Source organism: Barbus barbus (genome assembly GCF_936440315.1).
Source record: "Barbus barbus genome assembly, chromosome: 10".
NCBI classification, from domain to species: Eukaryota; Metazoa; Chordata; class Actinopteri; order Cypriniformes; family Cyprinidae; genus Barbus; species Barbus barbus.
Window position 1 is genome coordinate 25,370,211 of NC_136738.1, and position 18,396 is coordinate 25,388,606.

Sequence of the window (18,396 nt, forward strand, 5' to 3'; positions counted from 1 at the left end):
TGTTGGGATTTGACCCATGAGCAATAAAATGTAATAAAATTAAAACTAAAATAAATTTAAAAAAGTAAAACTAACAAATGAATAAATATGATAAAAAATTACTATACGTATATGACATTATTGACTATAAAACTGATTATTTGATCAAAACTACAGTAAAAACAGTAATATTGTGAAATGATTACAATTTAAAATAACTTTTTCCCCATTTAAATACATTTTAAAATGTAATTTATTCCTGTAAAAGCAAAGCTGAATTTTTAGCACCATTACTCCTAGAACAGTATTCAGTGTCATGTGATTTCAAAATATCATTGTAATTATCAATTAATTATCAATCTTGAAAACAGTTGTGCTGCTTATTTTACATTTGTAGAATTCAAGATTCATTAATCAATATTAATGAATTAAAAGCTGAAAATAACAGCTTTTATTTGAAATAGTAATCTTTCGTAAAATTATAAATGTCTTTACTTGTCAATTTTGATCAATTTAATGGGTTTTTATCAATTTCATTTTAATTCAAATTTTTATTGCTAAATAAAAATAAGAATTTAGTGTGAAAGCTCAAAGCTGTGTACTATTGCTCACTTACACATTAATTAGCTACAATAATAAGAAGCTTCAAAGATGGGCTTTCTATGAACACCCCGGCCAAGGTCAGAGCAAAATAAATCTCTAGATTTATTTTTTCACATAAATCTAGAGAAACAGGGGTGGCAAACTAGGAATAAAACACAGACAGACTCCATTTGAATTTAATTGCACTTTTATGTATTTAACTACTGACCTGAAAAGAACAACGGCTTTAATTTAACTACATAAAAGCATTTATGAGGAGTTGATGCCGCAGGCGTTCGGGAGAGAGAAAGGGGGAAGGCGCGGACCTGTGCGGGAGTAGTTCAGGCATTCGTGCCGCGCTGGCTGCGAGCAAATGCACTTTTAACGAGACACTGTTGACATTCAAGCATGAGTGGCCACGGCAGGCAAAGCATCACGGGAGCCTACTGATGGCCCATATGTGATGGGCGCTGAAAGCAGAACATGTGTTCTACTGGTTACATGTGTCTGTTTCGAACCTTGGAATTCATCTGAACCAAGGACCCTCTCGTAGTGCTCAATGCATCATTTTTTTTTTTTTTTGCTCGGGCTGTGGAGGGACAAAGACCAACTCCATAACAACTCTTGAAAAACCAATGACAAAGGCAATAAATAACAGGCAAGAGCTGCATTGAAATAAATCCATTTCAAATCCAACCAAGGTTGATACAAATTAAAAAGTAAAAAATGGCGGTGGAAAAAACAGGACACTATTCTATCTACAGGAGGGCAATTTTTATTGGCAAATGTTATAAGGGGAATTGTCACAGTGACGGTGTGATATACAAGCAATAAAGAAAGAATTGAAAGTGTATTGAATGCTGACAGGAAAACTGTAGTAACAGCACAAAAGTAGTGTTTTAAAAGCAATGACAGATGCTCACATTACACTATAACATCTATTTATGAACAGTTACTGTGAAAGCATTTGAACTCAGTCTTATTTTGAGATGTTTGTTGGGTTACAAGGTGTATGAAGGTTCAAGGCTGGTCGGCTCAATAAATATAGGTGCAGTATATATATATATATATATATATATATATATATATATATATATATATATATATATATATATATATATATATATATATATATATATATATATATATATATATATATATATATATATAACATTATGGATGACTTCAGACGGTGGGTTTTACCAACAATCCTCTCTGCCCCTTGACTTCCTCAGGGTGGTAATTGCGTTTAAAGCAGGCTGATTAAATTTTGTTATCCTTCACGCAATTGTTTCCGATGAATCTTTATGAAAAATGGCTAAGATTAAAGGCTTATGGAATTATCTAGGGCAGGGAGCATCTGCTTATTTATCTGAGAAAAGAATAGAAAAGGAGTAGCGGTATAAATGAGCGAGGGCAAAGGGTAAGACTCTCATTTCTAGTAAGTGAAATAACCTTTCATGCTACATATCTCGGTCGGGTAGGTGAGCTTGAATTAGAGCAGTTAAATCACTACATGCAACGACACGCTTGTGGGAATAGATTTCTGAAACACAGGCCAATAGGAAAGGAAACACAGTAATGGTTTGTCTGCAGATAACGAACACAGATTAAGACTGTCGTCCACAAAACTGTACACAACTTGTACATTGGGCCAGCTATCTCCTCTGAGAGGATTTGAACACAGTTACTTCAGGTCAACACTGTGATGAACCACTTCATAAGAGAGAGAGAGAATATGGTGTTAGTGCAGTGTTGGGGAGTAATGTTACATAATCTCCATAATACCTTTTGATGACATCTATGATTTAAAAATGAAGAATATAATTTAATATAATATATTTTATATAAATAAAATAATTTTTAATTTCTTTCACTGCTCACTATATGAGTGTCTTTATACTGTTGAACACATCCTAACACACCCACACCCACACACATACATACATACATACATATGAACGAATGAATGAATGAATGAAAAAAACGAAAAATGTGGGTGACCAAACAGTTGCTGGACCGCACTGACTACCATAGTATTAAACTTTTACGTTAAACAGAATAAAGAAATTCATACAGGTTTGGAACAACATGAGGATGAGTAAATGATGACAATTTTCATTTTTGCGTGAACTAACTTGTTAAGATGAATAGCTTGTATTCCTTATTGGTAAATCACTTTGGATAATATAAAGTGGATAATATAATATTGTATATTAATATAATATTATATCTTAATATAATATAATAATTATTACTATTATTATTATGTGGTCAAACAATGTGCAAAAAGGGTGATTAAAAAAAAATTGTGTTTTAAAAAATTGTGCTGTGGAGAAAGCTGTTAACACTGAATAGTAACTCAAACATCCATTCTCTCTTTCTTTGGGCTGAGCAAAATGGCTCCTTAACTGCACAATGGCTTAATCAGAGAACACAAGTGAGCTTAAACGCATGCTTTTATAAAAAATGAAAACCACAATGAAAAACATAAGTAGAGAGAGAGAGAGCGAGGCGGTCAACATTGGCTTCTGAGTGACACTTCAGATATCAGAGCAGTTCACCCCACACCAGCACTTCAGTGAGCTCTGTCCCCAGGAGTTTCATAGAGAGAGAGAGAGAAAGAGAAAATAAACCTAACTGAAACAAAAGAGCACCTGAATACAGATGACTCGACTGTGACCTCTCTTGACTTCAGGCAGAGGTCGGCATTCCCCTGATAGCCTACAGGTGAAGCCAGGAACGCCTTTGAACTCAACCTCTAAATCTCATAACAGATTGAAAGAGAATATAAATGATGTAAATAGTTTATAAATATAATATAATGTGTATAAGAGTTCAGATGCAAAAGCCACTTAGAGCCATTTGAAATTTTCTTCTAAAATTAGCATTTTTAGCAGGCTCCTACACTCAAAAAAATGATTTTTCAGTTTTGTTCACTTTACCTGAACAATTCATGTTGAATTAATGCCATTTTGGCTATTTTTCATTTCAACATGATTGTGTCATGTTAAACTGACTTAAAACTGTCACTCATTGGTTTAACATAAAGTTTTCATTTTAAAAGTACATGTTTCAATCACTTAGCTCAGTCAAACTGAATTAAAAATATATATATATAATAACTTACATAATATTTATTCTTTATTTTAAATATTTTTGTTTATTAATTTATAGCTTGATTATAATTATAGAAGTGCAATTAAATGGTTATTGGTGTTTTTAGGTTTGTTATTTGTCTTAAATTGCTGTTACCTGAAAGACAATGCATTATATCCATTTAAAGGGTATTTGGTTTGTGTCGAATGAAGCACACACTAGCCTATTAGTATGTCTAGTGACAAAATAAAGCTAATGTGGAGTTTAATAATCAACATTTATTGTGCACATTTAGTGCAAAGCAACATAAATGAAAAATTTATATAAAAAAAATAATAAGGCCTTTACTGTTGTTCATATTTATTTGGTTTAATGTCTACTTTCTAAGTTTTGAAAAATAAAGCACAAAATTATTCATACTTACTAATTTTAAAACTTTTATTTTGAGAGAAGAAACTAGAAGAGAATTACATAACTATACATTTGTATTACATACAATTCATTAAGAATATTACAATATTCAATATTACAATATAATATACACATTACATTGTGACATTACAATATACACCTATCACTTCACACTCAGCACATTCAGCACAGGAGGTGGCGGTATGCACCGAAAAAGTTGGTATGCGACCCGCCAGTAAATCCATAGAAGAAGAAAAAGAAGAAGAAATCTAGATAATAAATCAGACTGATACAAATAATGTTTAGTAAAAGTCAATCGCACATATAAAATGTGTGTTTTTATAAAGTCAGCCGGACTGAATGTCAAAACAGCCTGAAAACAAACGACATTCTCAACCTAAAGGAAGCGGAAATTTGTTGTGACGCAATTTGCATATCCTGGCGGCAACATTCATAAAATGCGTTAATGCTGCGCATGCGCATATCTGAAATAGATCGCCACACCACTGGAATATAAGCTTAAAACAAACAGGTACGTGTTCATCCATTTCCATCACTGTTATTAGAAACAATATTATCAAACTGTTTTATGATGTCGGTTGATACTAAGTTAATGTGTTATTATGACAGAATGCACGATTGTAAGCCTAAATGAGATGGCCGCGCCATAAACTGTATTAAACAGCACACGAACAGGTAACTGTTAACTTACTGTTAACTTAACTCATCTATCCATTTGCATCAGTGTTATTAGAAACAATTTTGCCAACGGTTTTATTATGTCGACTGATACGGATGAATTTATGACAGAATCCACGATTTTATGCCTGAAAGAGATCACCGCGCCATTAACAGAATTAAATTAAACATCAAACGAAAAGGTAAGTTATGTGTCTAAGTTTGCACATGTTTGTTAGTTTAATCATCTATCTTTGCACTCTGTTCATTTTCATGGCATCGATCAAGGATATTATAACAATGTTGTGTTGTGTGGTTGATGGTTCAGTGCGTTTTGAAAGCATTAATGACAATTATTATTGGTTACTGAATATTGTTAATAATAATATCAATAATGGGTATTTGCGCCTTTGGTTGCTAGAATGGTATGGATGTATGGCTAATCATTTTTATAGTTATTCATATTTGTTATTAGTGTCTTTCAGAACCACACACATTTTAAAGTTGTATAAACTAATAGAAATACTGACTGTAACCAGTACAGTAACGTTACAGTGTTTTTTTTAAATGGTCTCATTTTACAACTCCCATAGAGAAAACCATGAATTTGACCATTTTTGAATCTGTTCAGCTAATCTCTGGGTCTGGTGGGGGCACCAGATAGTGTTCCCTTCTTTCTGAGGGTAAGAAGAAGAACAACGAGCAAACTGTGAGAAGATTAATGGACCTTTCATTTGCATTGAGAAGACAAGAGGTTGTCAAAGAATCTCCACTTATTGCTGACTTTATGAGCAATAAATGAGGTAATTCACCTTAATGTCTTTAAGTGGGATTTTACATAAAATTAAATGTATTAAAATGCCAATAAGTCAAATAAAATAATTACACCATATAAGCAAGTTAGAACACATAGGCTAGCTAGCTTTTTTTGGGCATACATTAAAGTTTTGGTGTTTTTCTCTTTGTGTTTTAGGTTTGTGCTGAATTTGCACGGGTATAACTGTTGCCTTAATTTCAAAATTCTTCTCAAAGCTGGATGAACACACTCCAAGTCTTCTGAGGATCTTTGCCAAGAGAGGTGGAGCTCAGGGACAAAGGATAAGGAAACTTCTTGTGCCACTTACACAGGTATGATAACTGCGAAAATTGTTTTTCTAGATAAATTAATCATTTGTTTCTCACTTATGATTTGTGTGACTTGAAAATGTATTAGTTGATTGGTACATGTTGCTAATTTTCTTTATTTTCCCTAGTATGCCTGCATTAATGTTAAGAGGGAGTGTGTCCTCAAAGCCCTGTTTGTCTACCTAAATGAGGATCCTGACAATCTCATCAAGGAGTACATGGTATTATTGGCTGAATATTCTGACAATATTTTGTGTATAACAATACATTTTATAGTACATTAGTATTAATGTACTTTGTTTCTGTTTATAGGATGTCGATTTTTCCAACGCTGAAGCTGCACTCAAAGAAATGGTGATGGGTGTTTTTGTCATCAGATGTGAAGGATGTGAAGTTGGTGATGAACCTGCGGATGTTGGAGTAGTTCTTGAAGGAGTTACAGCACTAGAAGGGCTTGGTAATGCAGCTAATGGTGTTGCATTGCTGATTTTGGGCTTATTTATGCCCTAAATTTTAGTTATCCGAAGGAGTTTCGATACACCTTTGAACTCCTGCAAAAAGTGTTCCTGGAGCATGATGGACACAAACTCTCCACCAAAGTTCAAGCCCTCAAGACCAAGCTTTTTACACCTCATTAAAGGACTGATGAACAGACTGATCTTTACCTTGAAACTATGTTTTTTGTGTCAAATAGTCAAAACATGTTCATGTTTCATGTTCACACATTTTTAATGCCTTTTATTGATTTGATTTTTTTTAAACATCAAGGCATATGTGAAGAGGAATAGTTTCCTTAAAAATTACATTTGTCCTTAACTCACCCAAAGAAGGTCAAGGAAAACCATCAAGGGTTTCAATGACTCATGGGTTAGTTAATGGGGACTATTTAATTTTATTTATTTATTTTTTGTTGTCCTTTTAAACTTTTTTTTCAATGACGGTTTTAATGGCTTCTGACTGTTCTTCAAGGAAAGACATTTGAATGACAATGTATTTTAAATAGTTTTCAAAGATGTTCCACATAGCACACATTGTGTTTGCTTTTCCTTTACAAAAATTATCCAGGCACATTTTGGAATTTGGCTATTCTTTTTTTATTTTTTTATTAATGGGTTGTTGTACATGTAGGAATGTAAACCTGTTTGTTTCATTTTGCATTGTAAAGGAAAACATTTCTGTACACATTTTTATATATATAAGGGGTGGTATTTTATAAGGGGTGGTGATGGCGCAGTGGATAAGACACATGCCTTTGGTGTGAGAGACCCGGGTTCGAATCCACTGTGAGACACCAATGTGTCCCTGAGCAAGACACTTAACCCCTAGTTGCTCCAGAGGCGTGCGACCTCTGACATATATAGCAATTGTAAGTCGCTTTGGATAAAAGCGTCAGATAAATGTAATGTAAATGTATATAAATTGTCAAATTCAGGCTTAATGTGTTTGAAATGTTTTTGAAAGTGTGACACCTGCTTAAGCTGTTCCCTAGTAAAAATTATTTATTACATATTTGCTGCCTCCGTAGTCATCATTGAATTATGGGGGAAACCGGGTGATATTCATTATTTTATAACATAGTAGTAACTTGACTAAATGGGATTCATTAGAAGTGATGTAAACATATCGGCTTAACATCAAGGATTAAATTTAAGATAACATGATTAATTGAAGTTCAATAAAAACCATTAATTCAAGTTAATAAATATTTAAATCATGTTTAGTGAATGTCATCTGTTCATGTTAAATGAACACAAATATTTCAAGCTGGTTTAACATCATCCATTGTTGTTAAGATAATGTGGTGTAATCACGTGGAACCACTGTCCACGATTAAATCATGTTCAACCAAAGTGCTATTTTTTTGAGTGTATTTGTAGGTTCAGTAATTTCACTTTAATGGCAATGAATAGGCTCATTTTTCATAAAGTGAAATAACTGAACATAAAACAAAGGAGGCTGAGAAAAATGCTCATTTTAGAAGACAATTCCAGATGGCACTTAGAGGCTTTTGCATCTGAACTCTTCATATACTGTATATCTCCACACTGGGACAGTTTTATTGGGAATTGATTTATTTACTTATAATCATCTCTAAAACAATAAACTGTGATATGAGAAAAAAAAAAAAAAAAAAAAAAATTTTTTATATATATATATATATATATATATATATATATATATATATATATATATATATATATATATATATATATATATATATAAAAAATAATAATAAGGCTGGGAATCAATATATTTTTCTCCCCAAAAAATACTTAAACATGTCTATTCTTTCTTTCTCACCCTTACTTAAAACTAGCGAAAAAGCATTCATAACAGAACCAAAATCATTTTCCTATAATAATTCCCATCCCTAGTTAAAGTGAATTTAAACTCTAGTTTTGACTCCAAAACTTTGCTTGGGCCAAACTTTGCTCTGCTACCAAAACTAGAGATGACTTAAAATACCTTATGTAACACATTAAAAAATTTGTTCATGCGTAGTGCTGCAAAATAATGTAAGAGGGCTGGATGAGGAAATGGTCTGTATTTGGAAAAGCGATTTCAGATGTGCTCTGAGAGTAAACAAGAGCCCAGGTGGGGAAGTGAGGGAGGAGTTTGGGGTATATTTAGCATCATGCATTCATTCGCATGGCAGACCCCACCTGGGCTGCTTGAGCGCTTGGCAGGGCAGCCGTAGCAGCAGCAGGGGCTATTCATGTCCTATTACCCTCCACTGCATTCAGTGCAGCCCCTGAACCTCGTCCCTGTGAGCCACTATGCAAAAAATAAATACATTAATTATTAAGCCACGGAGGGAGACGGGGATGCTGCAGCAAAGACCTTGCTGTGCCAGTTTAGCTGAAACACAAGAGCCGGCGCACACTCGATTTACTACTCCAGATGCACACCAGCTGCTTTCTGCTTCTCTTGCTCCTTCTGGTGTTTTCTATGTCACTGGGCACACTTCATGGTGGCGTCTGATGTGACTCTATGGTAGTCAGAACAGGTATTCCTTGTTATGTTCACCTGCTTCCTCCTAGATATCAACTCATTAGGCAATCAGGAAGCAGGAAAAAGAGAATAACTAATAGGCGGCCCTTTAAGAGAAGTGATTGCTAGGCATTTTCAAATTAATTTCTTGTCCTCTTTGATTTCCAACCCCATCAGTCTTTTCAGTTATTCTTTACAGTGCTGCCATGCACCCATATATCATTAATAAGATGATTGAGCATGATATGTATACGTGGACCTTGTACAGTCAAATGCTTTACATAATATTGCAGAAGCATTTCTATAATTAAATAAACACTATACAGTCTCGAGTCTCAGTCAGCACACCCACAGACTATTGAACAGTTCATTCACTGACCGTTTGATGCATATTGCACACAAAAATGGTAAGCCTTAGCTAAAATCGCCAATTCTAATCGGATTAGCTGGTGTCTACAAAGTTTCCACGGGTCAATGCTGGAACAAAGCAATGTTTAGAAAGTACCGGTTTCAACTAATCACTTGTAACCAGGTTAGTGGCATTACATTTTTGAAAAAGTTTAGTTTGATGCACTTGCTAGCAATAAAACTAGCATAAAAACTCTTGCTTTGTTTTCAAAGTTGTTTAAAATATATGTAATAAAAAAATATTACATTTAAAATGAAAAAATTGAGATCTATCTGTCTGTATATCTATCTATCTATGAATATCAATATATATGTATATATATATAGTTGTGCTCATAAGTTTACATACCTCTTAAACGTTTACATACCTCTTGCAGAAACAAAATAAGAGGGATCATGAAAACTGCATGTTATTTTTTATGTAGTACTCTCCTGAATAAGCTATTTCACATAACAGATGTTTACATATACTCAACAAGATAAAATAATAACTGCATTTACAAAAATGACCCCATTCAAAAGTTTACATACCCTTGAATTTTAATACTGTGTGTAATTTCCTGGATGATCCACGACTGTTTTTATATTTTGTGATAGTTGTTCATGAGTCCCTTGTTGGTTCTGAGCCGTTCAACTGCCTGCTGTTCTTCAGAAAAATCCTCCAGCTCCTGCACATTCTTTGATTTTCCAACATTTTCTGCACATTTGAACACTTTCCAAAAGTGACTATATGATTTTGAGATCCATCTTTTCACACTGAGGGCAATTGAGGGACTCATACACAACTATTACAAAAGGGTGGAAACATTTACTGATGCTCAAGAAGGCAACACAATGCATCAATATAATTATATGCATATTTATTACATATACATATACATACACACACACACACACACACATAAAACAACAACAAATATTAACATTAAATAAATAAATAAATAGATAGATAAATAAATAAAAGTAGCATCAACTGTTGCAGATAAACAATTGCTTAAACTGCTTAATGAGGCTGGTTGCTTTACATGCCAGTCAGACAATCTCAGAAAAAATAAGCTGCAATGTGGACTAGAATTCAGAGCAATACCGTTTCCACCTGGCCTACCAACCATGAGACCAGAGCACATCCCACAGCTTCAGCCAAACAACCATTCCGTCACATTCTCTCTGAAACAAGAGGTCTGTGATTGTCACGAGCAGAGGTAATTGACTTAGCGCTCTTAAATGTTTCATTAACGTTTCCTGCTGTGGGCTTGATGAAACAATGCCAAATTAAGAATGTCAAGAACAGGAGGACTAGCGGAGGTGGAGATGCCTTTTATCAGTCTGTAGTGTTTGTATCACTTGAAAGCGTAAGTGTCTGTGTGTGAGTATAGATGTGCACGGCTGTGCATCGACTCCAGCTCTGCATGCTGTTGATGCCCAATGACACAGGCTTTGGCTTGTGCACGCACAGAAACCCAGCCAGAACCGCTGGCAAGCGCAACACACCGCTGTTCAAATATCCACCACTGCGTTACACACCTGCCAGGAAACGTTCTCCGCAACACAGCGCCGATCACCTGCTACGCATTGGTTTGAACTGATCAGGTCTGTAGTGGGATAACGGGGTTACTTTGATGTCTCATGCACCCCACAGTCTTTGCTTTGGGTGCGTTGAATGCCCTGGTTTTCAGCTCTAAAATAACACCGCAGGGCTGTGGAGGAAACGGTTTTGATTATTAATTGACATTAAAATTCTTTGCACGCATCACATTAACTTTTAATGAGGCCCGAGTCTGATATCTGAGGGGGTGGAGGGCTGAAACCACTCAGAGTGGACAGGCGAGCATGGTTTGCAGCTTTATGAGCGCTGCTGATACACATTGTGTCTGTGTGTGTGCGGGACAAAGGTGAGGTTTGGGCACAGTGCTCATCAGTGGCTGGAGTTCCTGCACTCCGGCTGGCCCTGAAACCCCATATGCTGCCAGTCCTGAATTATTCAACATCCACAGCCGCTCTACTTTTTTCCCACCCTGTTTTTTGCTTCTCTTTCTCTCAACTGCGAGCGTTTGCTTGCACTGCAAGAGACATCAACGTACAAAGTCATTTAGCAATATCCTGATGTACAGCTCTGGGTCACAGAACAACTCTGTTTGTGTCAAAATGCTTGCGCGAGTCTGTGTTCAGGCTGGAGCGTAATGACTGATTTTAGAAAGGCTCGAATCAAACGGTAAAGTCAGGTGCTAACAACACCCTAGAGACTCTTTGACTCCATTAGCAGAGGCTTACGGGTAATGGAGACAAATGGGCGAAGCTAAAACGCGTGTATGTCAAAGCTTTCTTAACACTGGAGCAGGCTGTCGACTAGCAGCAACACGCTAAAACACACAGGTATAATGTTATGTTACACTCACAGTTAGCTCAAAATGATATGACAGAAGCTTTAAAGGTCACTTTAAAACATAAAACACAAATATTTTTTTATTTTATTTTATTTTTCACAAATATGAACAACAATTGAGAGCTCTGGTAGATGGAAAAGTTATCATGGACAAAAATTCTGTTAATTCCTGTTTATACATACAGTATGTCTACACTTCAACCATTAATACTAGCACTTTCTATTCTATCAATAATAATTAAAAAAAAATAATAAAATAAAACATACTACGTTAGACTAACCGGGATTTGTACAGTACTTACATATTGTTGCCCTTTTGTTGGTTTAATTGCTTCTATTGACCTCATTTGTAAGTCGCTTTCATTAAAAGCGACTGGTAAATGATTACACTTAAATGTAGATATGTGCTGATTGGCAGTATAAATCACCACCTACTTTCAGTGTATGGAAAAAAAGCAGTTCAAAAGTCTTTGATATAACAAGAAATAAAACAATACAGGGCATTGGCATGAGTAAATGATGACAAACGTTTGAGTGAACTATCCCTTTAATTCAGGTAGTGTTTTCAAGCAATTGCAATCGCTAATGCCATGCTATATTCAGATTGAACAAAGATCAATATCTGCCATCATCAAACTGTCAAAGATAAATCAGGCACCAATTTCCCTTCTGTCAATGCTTGCTCTACACTGCCTTCAACATAAGGGTGAGCTGAGAGCCACTGTTCTCTTTCCACCTGCCTCAGATTATATAACCGCTCTGTGGTGTGCTCCACTTTCTCTTTGCTGAGATTCTTTTTACAGTACACAGAATGGAGTGATGTTAATTGGACATGTTGTCTCAGGATGCTTCATGCAATTGAATTAACTATGTGGCCATGAACAGCTATCAGAATTACATTCTATAGACTCATGGAGTTGGCTGTTGTTTGCCCATGAAGTTGGCTTTATGTGTTTCTTTAGGTTCACCCCCCCCCCATATATCCAAAGTTATTACTATATATTGCTACAAAACTCTCCACTTTTACTTCAGTGGAATGTGGGAAAAATCATGAAATCCTGTGGAGTGGATTAAAAAATATTAACAAGAATTAAACAAAACATGGTACTACATTCTAATTTGAGGATGAAAGCATTAGACATACTTAAAAAAAGTGATGCAAGTTTTTAATGTTGAATGACTTTTTTACTTTCTCAGCTTAATGTGTGGAGATAATATTACATAAGCAATTCAAGGACTCTGTGGAGTTTTCAAAACATTTTTCTGTGTGTTTAAGCACCTGACATTTAAACTTCATGGTTCAACCAATGGTGCAGAAATTACACACTTCATCTTTAAAGGTATATTTCAAACAAATATATTCTGTCATCATTTACTCACTTTCACGTTTTTTCAAATCTGTAGCCCTATAGTATGTTTCATGTTTCATATCATTACAGTATGTGTGAGCCATATGTGTGTGAATATAGGCTTCCATCTCTCTTTTTTGACTGTGAAAAGTGGTGTTTGAAGCCAGGAGACATGTTTAATCATTCAGATTCTTAATGATGACACCAGATTCATTATTAATAGGCCTGGTTTCTCCAGTGATTGGGGTGGGCGAGTGGGTATTAGCACTAGCCCCACGCTCTCTATTTGATCTCTGTGTAATTACCGCTTTTCTTTTTTCTCTCTTTTTCGCTTTAAATACAGGCAACTTTAAAAAGGGATTCTTCCATTTTTCTACTCCACTTCCCAGGGCTTTGTTTCTCAGCAGTTCTGTTATCTGAGAAGGAAAGTACACTCTGCATGTGTTCTGCAGTTAGAAAGAGAAGTACATTTACTACAGTTTTTTTTTTAACTTCAATCCATTCAGGTAACACTTTAGCAAACAAATATGTACAAATAATTATTTTACATTTTATATATAAACTATTTATTTTCCTTCGCACTGATAAAGGCAAACTAACCGTCTTAAAATGTAATAAATTCTAATCCAAAAACTGAGGAGTCATTTCTAAAAGGTCCCTACATTACCATCACACATTTCTTTCTGTTGTGAGGCCAGAAGGGTCAAATTCTTCTAATGATTAAAATTTCGCAAATTTTGGTTGGACATCAATATTTCATTACATTCTTTTCTCACAGCTTACATAATTCCCAAACGCTTCAGTTAATGAACTTGAAAACAGTCAGCAAAATTAAAAAGTGAAAAGCACAAAGAATATGTAAGTGGGAAATGTAAAGACAACGGACTCCTCCAAGGACTAATAAAGAAGCACTTGTTTGTGCTGTTGCAAATGAGCAGAATCATAATACTGTCGCTTTTAATGCTGTTTTTCCACAGTACCCAGGAAAAAAATGTCCTGTCATTGGCACTGTCCTTTCCCCCTCTGTAACCTTCCGTTTGCGGTTTATGTCGCTGGTTATTACTGCACTACAGCTGCGCCAAAAGATTAATAATACAGACACATTCTAGATTTGCTGCAGTGCAACTGTTGTCCTTCAGAAGGAGGATCGCTCCCCTGCGCCTCAAACAGTGAAAAATCGAGTATGACACAAACGTAATTGCATGGGAAGTAATCAATTAGACACACAATTGGAAGTGACCTGGGGTCTGGAAGCCTCCGCGAGAAAGATGGAAATGAGTGTTGTGCAAGCACCAACAAAAGTAATTTTCTTTTTTTTCCTCTCGGGTCCCTTTACACAGACTGCGCTAAGCCGAAAAAGAACCGAAAAGGGTAAAGAGAGAGAGCACGAGACAGACATGTGTCTGAGGCAGTCAGAGGCTGATCTCCCTCTTTTCTCGTTCTTTGTCTTTCATCTCCGGTGTGCTGTTCCAGAACGCTTTCATGAGATGCTGAGCAGGGCTCAATGAGGTTAATGCACGATCATTGAGATTTTCTTCTTGAACAGGTGCAGGTATATTGGAGAGCAAAAAATAAAGGGCCAGTCTTTTGTGCAATATGCATACAAAAAGTAATTTATTTAATATGAAATATATACTGTAAACTAATAGGTGGTATTTCAAACATATCCCTCCATCCAAAAACCCAACTGTCTGTAAAGCTAATAAAACTTTGGGGCTTTGTACATTTATTTCAAAGTTTTAAAACAAGGCTTTATAAAGACAACATTCAAAGTTCATCATGACAAACTTTGCTGTTCTAGTTAATTTCAGTAATCTGAATTTCATTGGATTTCAATTAGTTATTCCAACTTCCTTTCATTTGCATTAGAATTGTTATTCCACATCCAGTTTGCTGCCTGGATTCAAATTTTATTCAAATTCTGTTAGTGAAATTAATTGAAGCGGCATTTTCAATTGTCCCTTCTTAGGGGGTTTGATTGATAGGCGATCTGAAAAATCATAACACTGAATCTGCCATTTTTGTCTGACAAACAAACCAGACAGTAGAGTAGATTAACGTCGGTGGACTTGAACTTGAAAAATGGTGTATTGACATATTTTCGTAGAATATACACTCTGATGTTCATTCATGTTTATTTCACGGTATAACTAGTAAAGAGGAAGAGATAATCAGTTCACAAGCTGCTTGAACTGAAGCAAGGTGAATTCCATTTTGAATAGTACACACCTACTTCTTTACATACTCTGTGCTGTATCTGAAACAAACGGTGGAGGAAATATAAAGTCAATCATCAAGGAACAGCAATGAGAAGTAGTAGGAGGTGGACAAAACCACAAAACAAAAGAGAGCCTCAAGAGTCTCAAGTCTGTAAGACACAGTGACAACATGCAATGCCAGTATGTAAAGATTAAAATATTAGAACTCTACAAACACTTTGCTTATGTATAACTTGTGCATCTGTGTTTTTTGACTGATCTTCAAACTGTCTCTATCAATTCAAGCTTATTCCCTTGATGTACACAATGCATAAAAATACACTTTGCAAATACCACTGTGACTATTCAAGTCATGTGGTGATTCTAGCATATGAATACAACAGAATAGTATAGTGTAGAACACAAAATTGGTTAAAAGCAAAGCTGAATTATTATTATTTTTTTTAAATGAACAAAAGGCCATGAACCACACAAAAACCCACCATTAACTGATACAAAAGCTTCTGATCAAGTTAAAGACGACAGAACAATCCATAACAACCCAGAAAAAAATTACTAGCGTACAGTGCAAAATCAGAACCTTGAGACAGCGCAGACACAAACCTTGACAAAAATAAAGTCCTCTTTCAAGATAATTTGTTCTAAAAGGCAGGAAAATAAATAGCTTGCATGAAGGACAGGAAGTTGAAACCCATTTTCCACAGCTGAAAATAAGAGTAATGAGCAGTGCAACTACTACAACGCTGTGTGTGTAAGAGGCAATCAGAGATTCAAGATAATATCAAATAATACGTCTAATCAAAGGTTGAATTATGAATTACAGCTCAAATAATCATAAAACAGTTCCTAAGAAGCTTGGAAAGTAGGAGAGGAGAGGAAAGTAAAGTAAGTAAATACTTGGTTGCACCCTTCCCTTACAATAATTTACTTTGGGAGTCATACAGTCATATTAAAATAGAAATCTGTATATAAAATAAATTATAAAAACAAATTAATTAATGAGCAAATCAACAAATGAATGAAAAAACAAATGAAGAAATGAACCAACACACATTTGACATTGATCATTTTCTGTTCGGATTCTGGGTAGAGAGGAAAAATACGTGATCAAAAGCTGCCATCAAGGGCAAACGGGAAAGAGAGAGAAAGAAAAGGACACAGAACTAAAGAAACTCTAAAAGACAGAGAACAACACAAGGAGAGAAACTGTGTTAAATTTACACACTCGTGTGTTCTTACGGAGGTGGTTATTATTGTGAGGTAATTACTATCTAAAAAGCATTTGTGTTCAGCTTTAAAAATAAATAAATAAGGATTTACATAAATGTTGAGTAAAAAATGTTTGTCTGGGCATGAAAAAAATTGGAATTGTTCTGAAAATGACAACAGAACGGCACTTTGAAATGTCAAAGAAAGGATGCAAAGTTTAACCTTTGCCTCAGCGGTGGGACGAGGTATAATTATTACAAATCACCTGCCTCTCAAGACCTTTGAGGACACTTTCTGGACTGACAGCAGCGGTTGCTAACGCTTTCCATGAAGCCTGTATGCCAGAGATGGGCACTCGAGTTAGGCACTCGGACTCGAGTCGCATTTTTATACACTTCAGACTTGACTCGGACTCGACCTGAAATGACTTCAGACTTGACTCCGACTCGACCTGAAATGACTTCAGACTTGACTCGGACTCGATCTGAAATGACTTCAGACTTGACTCGGACTCGACCTGAAATGACTTCAGACTTGACTCGGACTCGATCTGAAATGACTTCAGACTTGACTCGGACTCGACCTGAAATGACTTCAGACTTGACTCGGACTCGATCTGAAATGACTTCAGACTTGACCCGGACTCGACCTGAAATGACTTCAGACTTGACCCGGACTCGACCTGAAATGACTTCAGACTTGACTCGGACTCGATCTGAAATGACTTCAGACTTGACCCGGACTCGACCTGAAATGACTTCAGACTTGACTCGGACTCGACCTGAAATGACTTCAGACTTGACCCGGACTCGACCTGAAATGACTTCAGACTTGACTCGGACTCGACCTGAAATGACTTCAGACTTGACCCGGACTCGACCTGAAATGACTTCAGACTTGACTCGGACTCGACCTGAAATGACTTCAGACTTGACCCGGACTCGACCTGAAATGACTTCAGACTTGACTCGGACTCGACCTGAAATGACTTCAGACTTGACCCGGACTCGACCTGAAATGACTTCAGACTTGACTCGGACTCGACCTGAAATGACTTCAGACTTGACTCGGACTCGACCTGAAATGACTTCAGACTTGACCCGGACTCGACCTGAAATGACTTCAGACTTGACTCGGACTCGACCTGAAATGACTTCAGACTTGACCCGGACTCAACCTGAAATGACTTCAGACTTGACTCGGACTCGACCTGAAATGACTTCAGACTTGACCCGGACTCGACCTGAAATGACTTCAGACTTGACTCGGACTCGACCTGAAATGACTTCAGACTTGACCCGGACTCGACCTGAAATGACTTCAGACTTGACTCGGACTCGACCTGAAATGACTTCAGACTTGACCCGGACTCAACCTGAAATTACTTCAGACTTGACTCGGACTCGACCTGAAATGACTTCAGACTTGACTCGACTCGAGGAAAAGGACTCATGAATATTTTAAAAGCAACTCGAGTTTTTTATCCTTAAATACCTATATAACTGATTTTCAAAAGGCGGACCGCATCCACATCCATCCAGACCGTGAGCCATAAGAGCAGCACCATTTTAAGTGAGCAGTGCATCAAAACAGCAGAGCGGATCACGTAACAAACGCTCAGGGTTGTTTATGGCAAATATCCTTCAGCGCTATATCCTCTAGATTAGATTAGATTAGATTCAACTTTATTGTCATTGCACATGTAAGGTACAGGGCAACGAAATGCAGTTAGCATCTAACCAGAAGTGCAATAAGCAGAGGTACAGGATATACAGTGGCTACAATATGTTACATATGTACAGAAATATACAGATAAGGCAGTAGTACTATGGACATAATTTACAAGTTTTTAAATACTATCAGTATGATATACAGATGGGTGATATGAACATACTATACAGATGGATTGTGCAGTAAATGTATGTACACTATGAGCAAAAACTATGAACATAATTACAAATGG

General features: G+C 36.1%; 1 protein-coding gene and 1 long non-coding RNA gene across 2 annotated transcripts in view; one reads left to right on the plus strand and one right to left on the minus strand.

Annotated features, from left to right (window-relative positions):
* The window catches only part of LOC306876189 (receptor tyrosine-protein kinase erbB-4-like), a gene marked incomplete at its 3' end in the record, with an annotated part of 320,461 nt that overhangs the window by 106,979 nt on the left and 195,086 nt on the right, over positions 1–18,396 (minus strand). The gene's annotated exons all lie outside the window — the stretch shown is intronic.
* LOC306876191 lies at positions 4,309–7,382 on the plus strand. Its single transcript, XR_013784805.1, has 7 exons — positions 4,309–4,603; positions 4,702–4,767; positions 4,882–4,952; positions 5,381–5,552; positions 5,723–5,877; positions 6,003–6,095; positions 6,187–7,382. It is a non-coding gene; the product is annotated as an uncharacterized lncRNA (long non-coding RNA).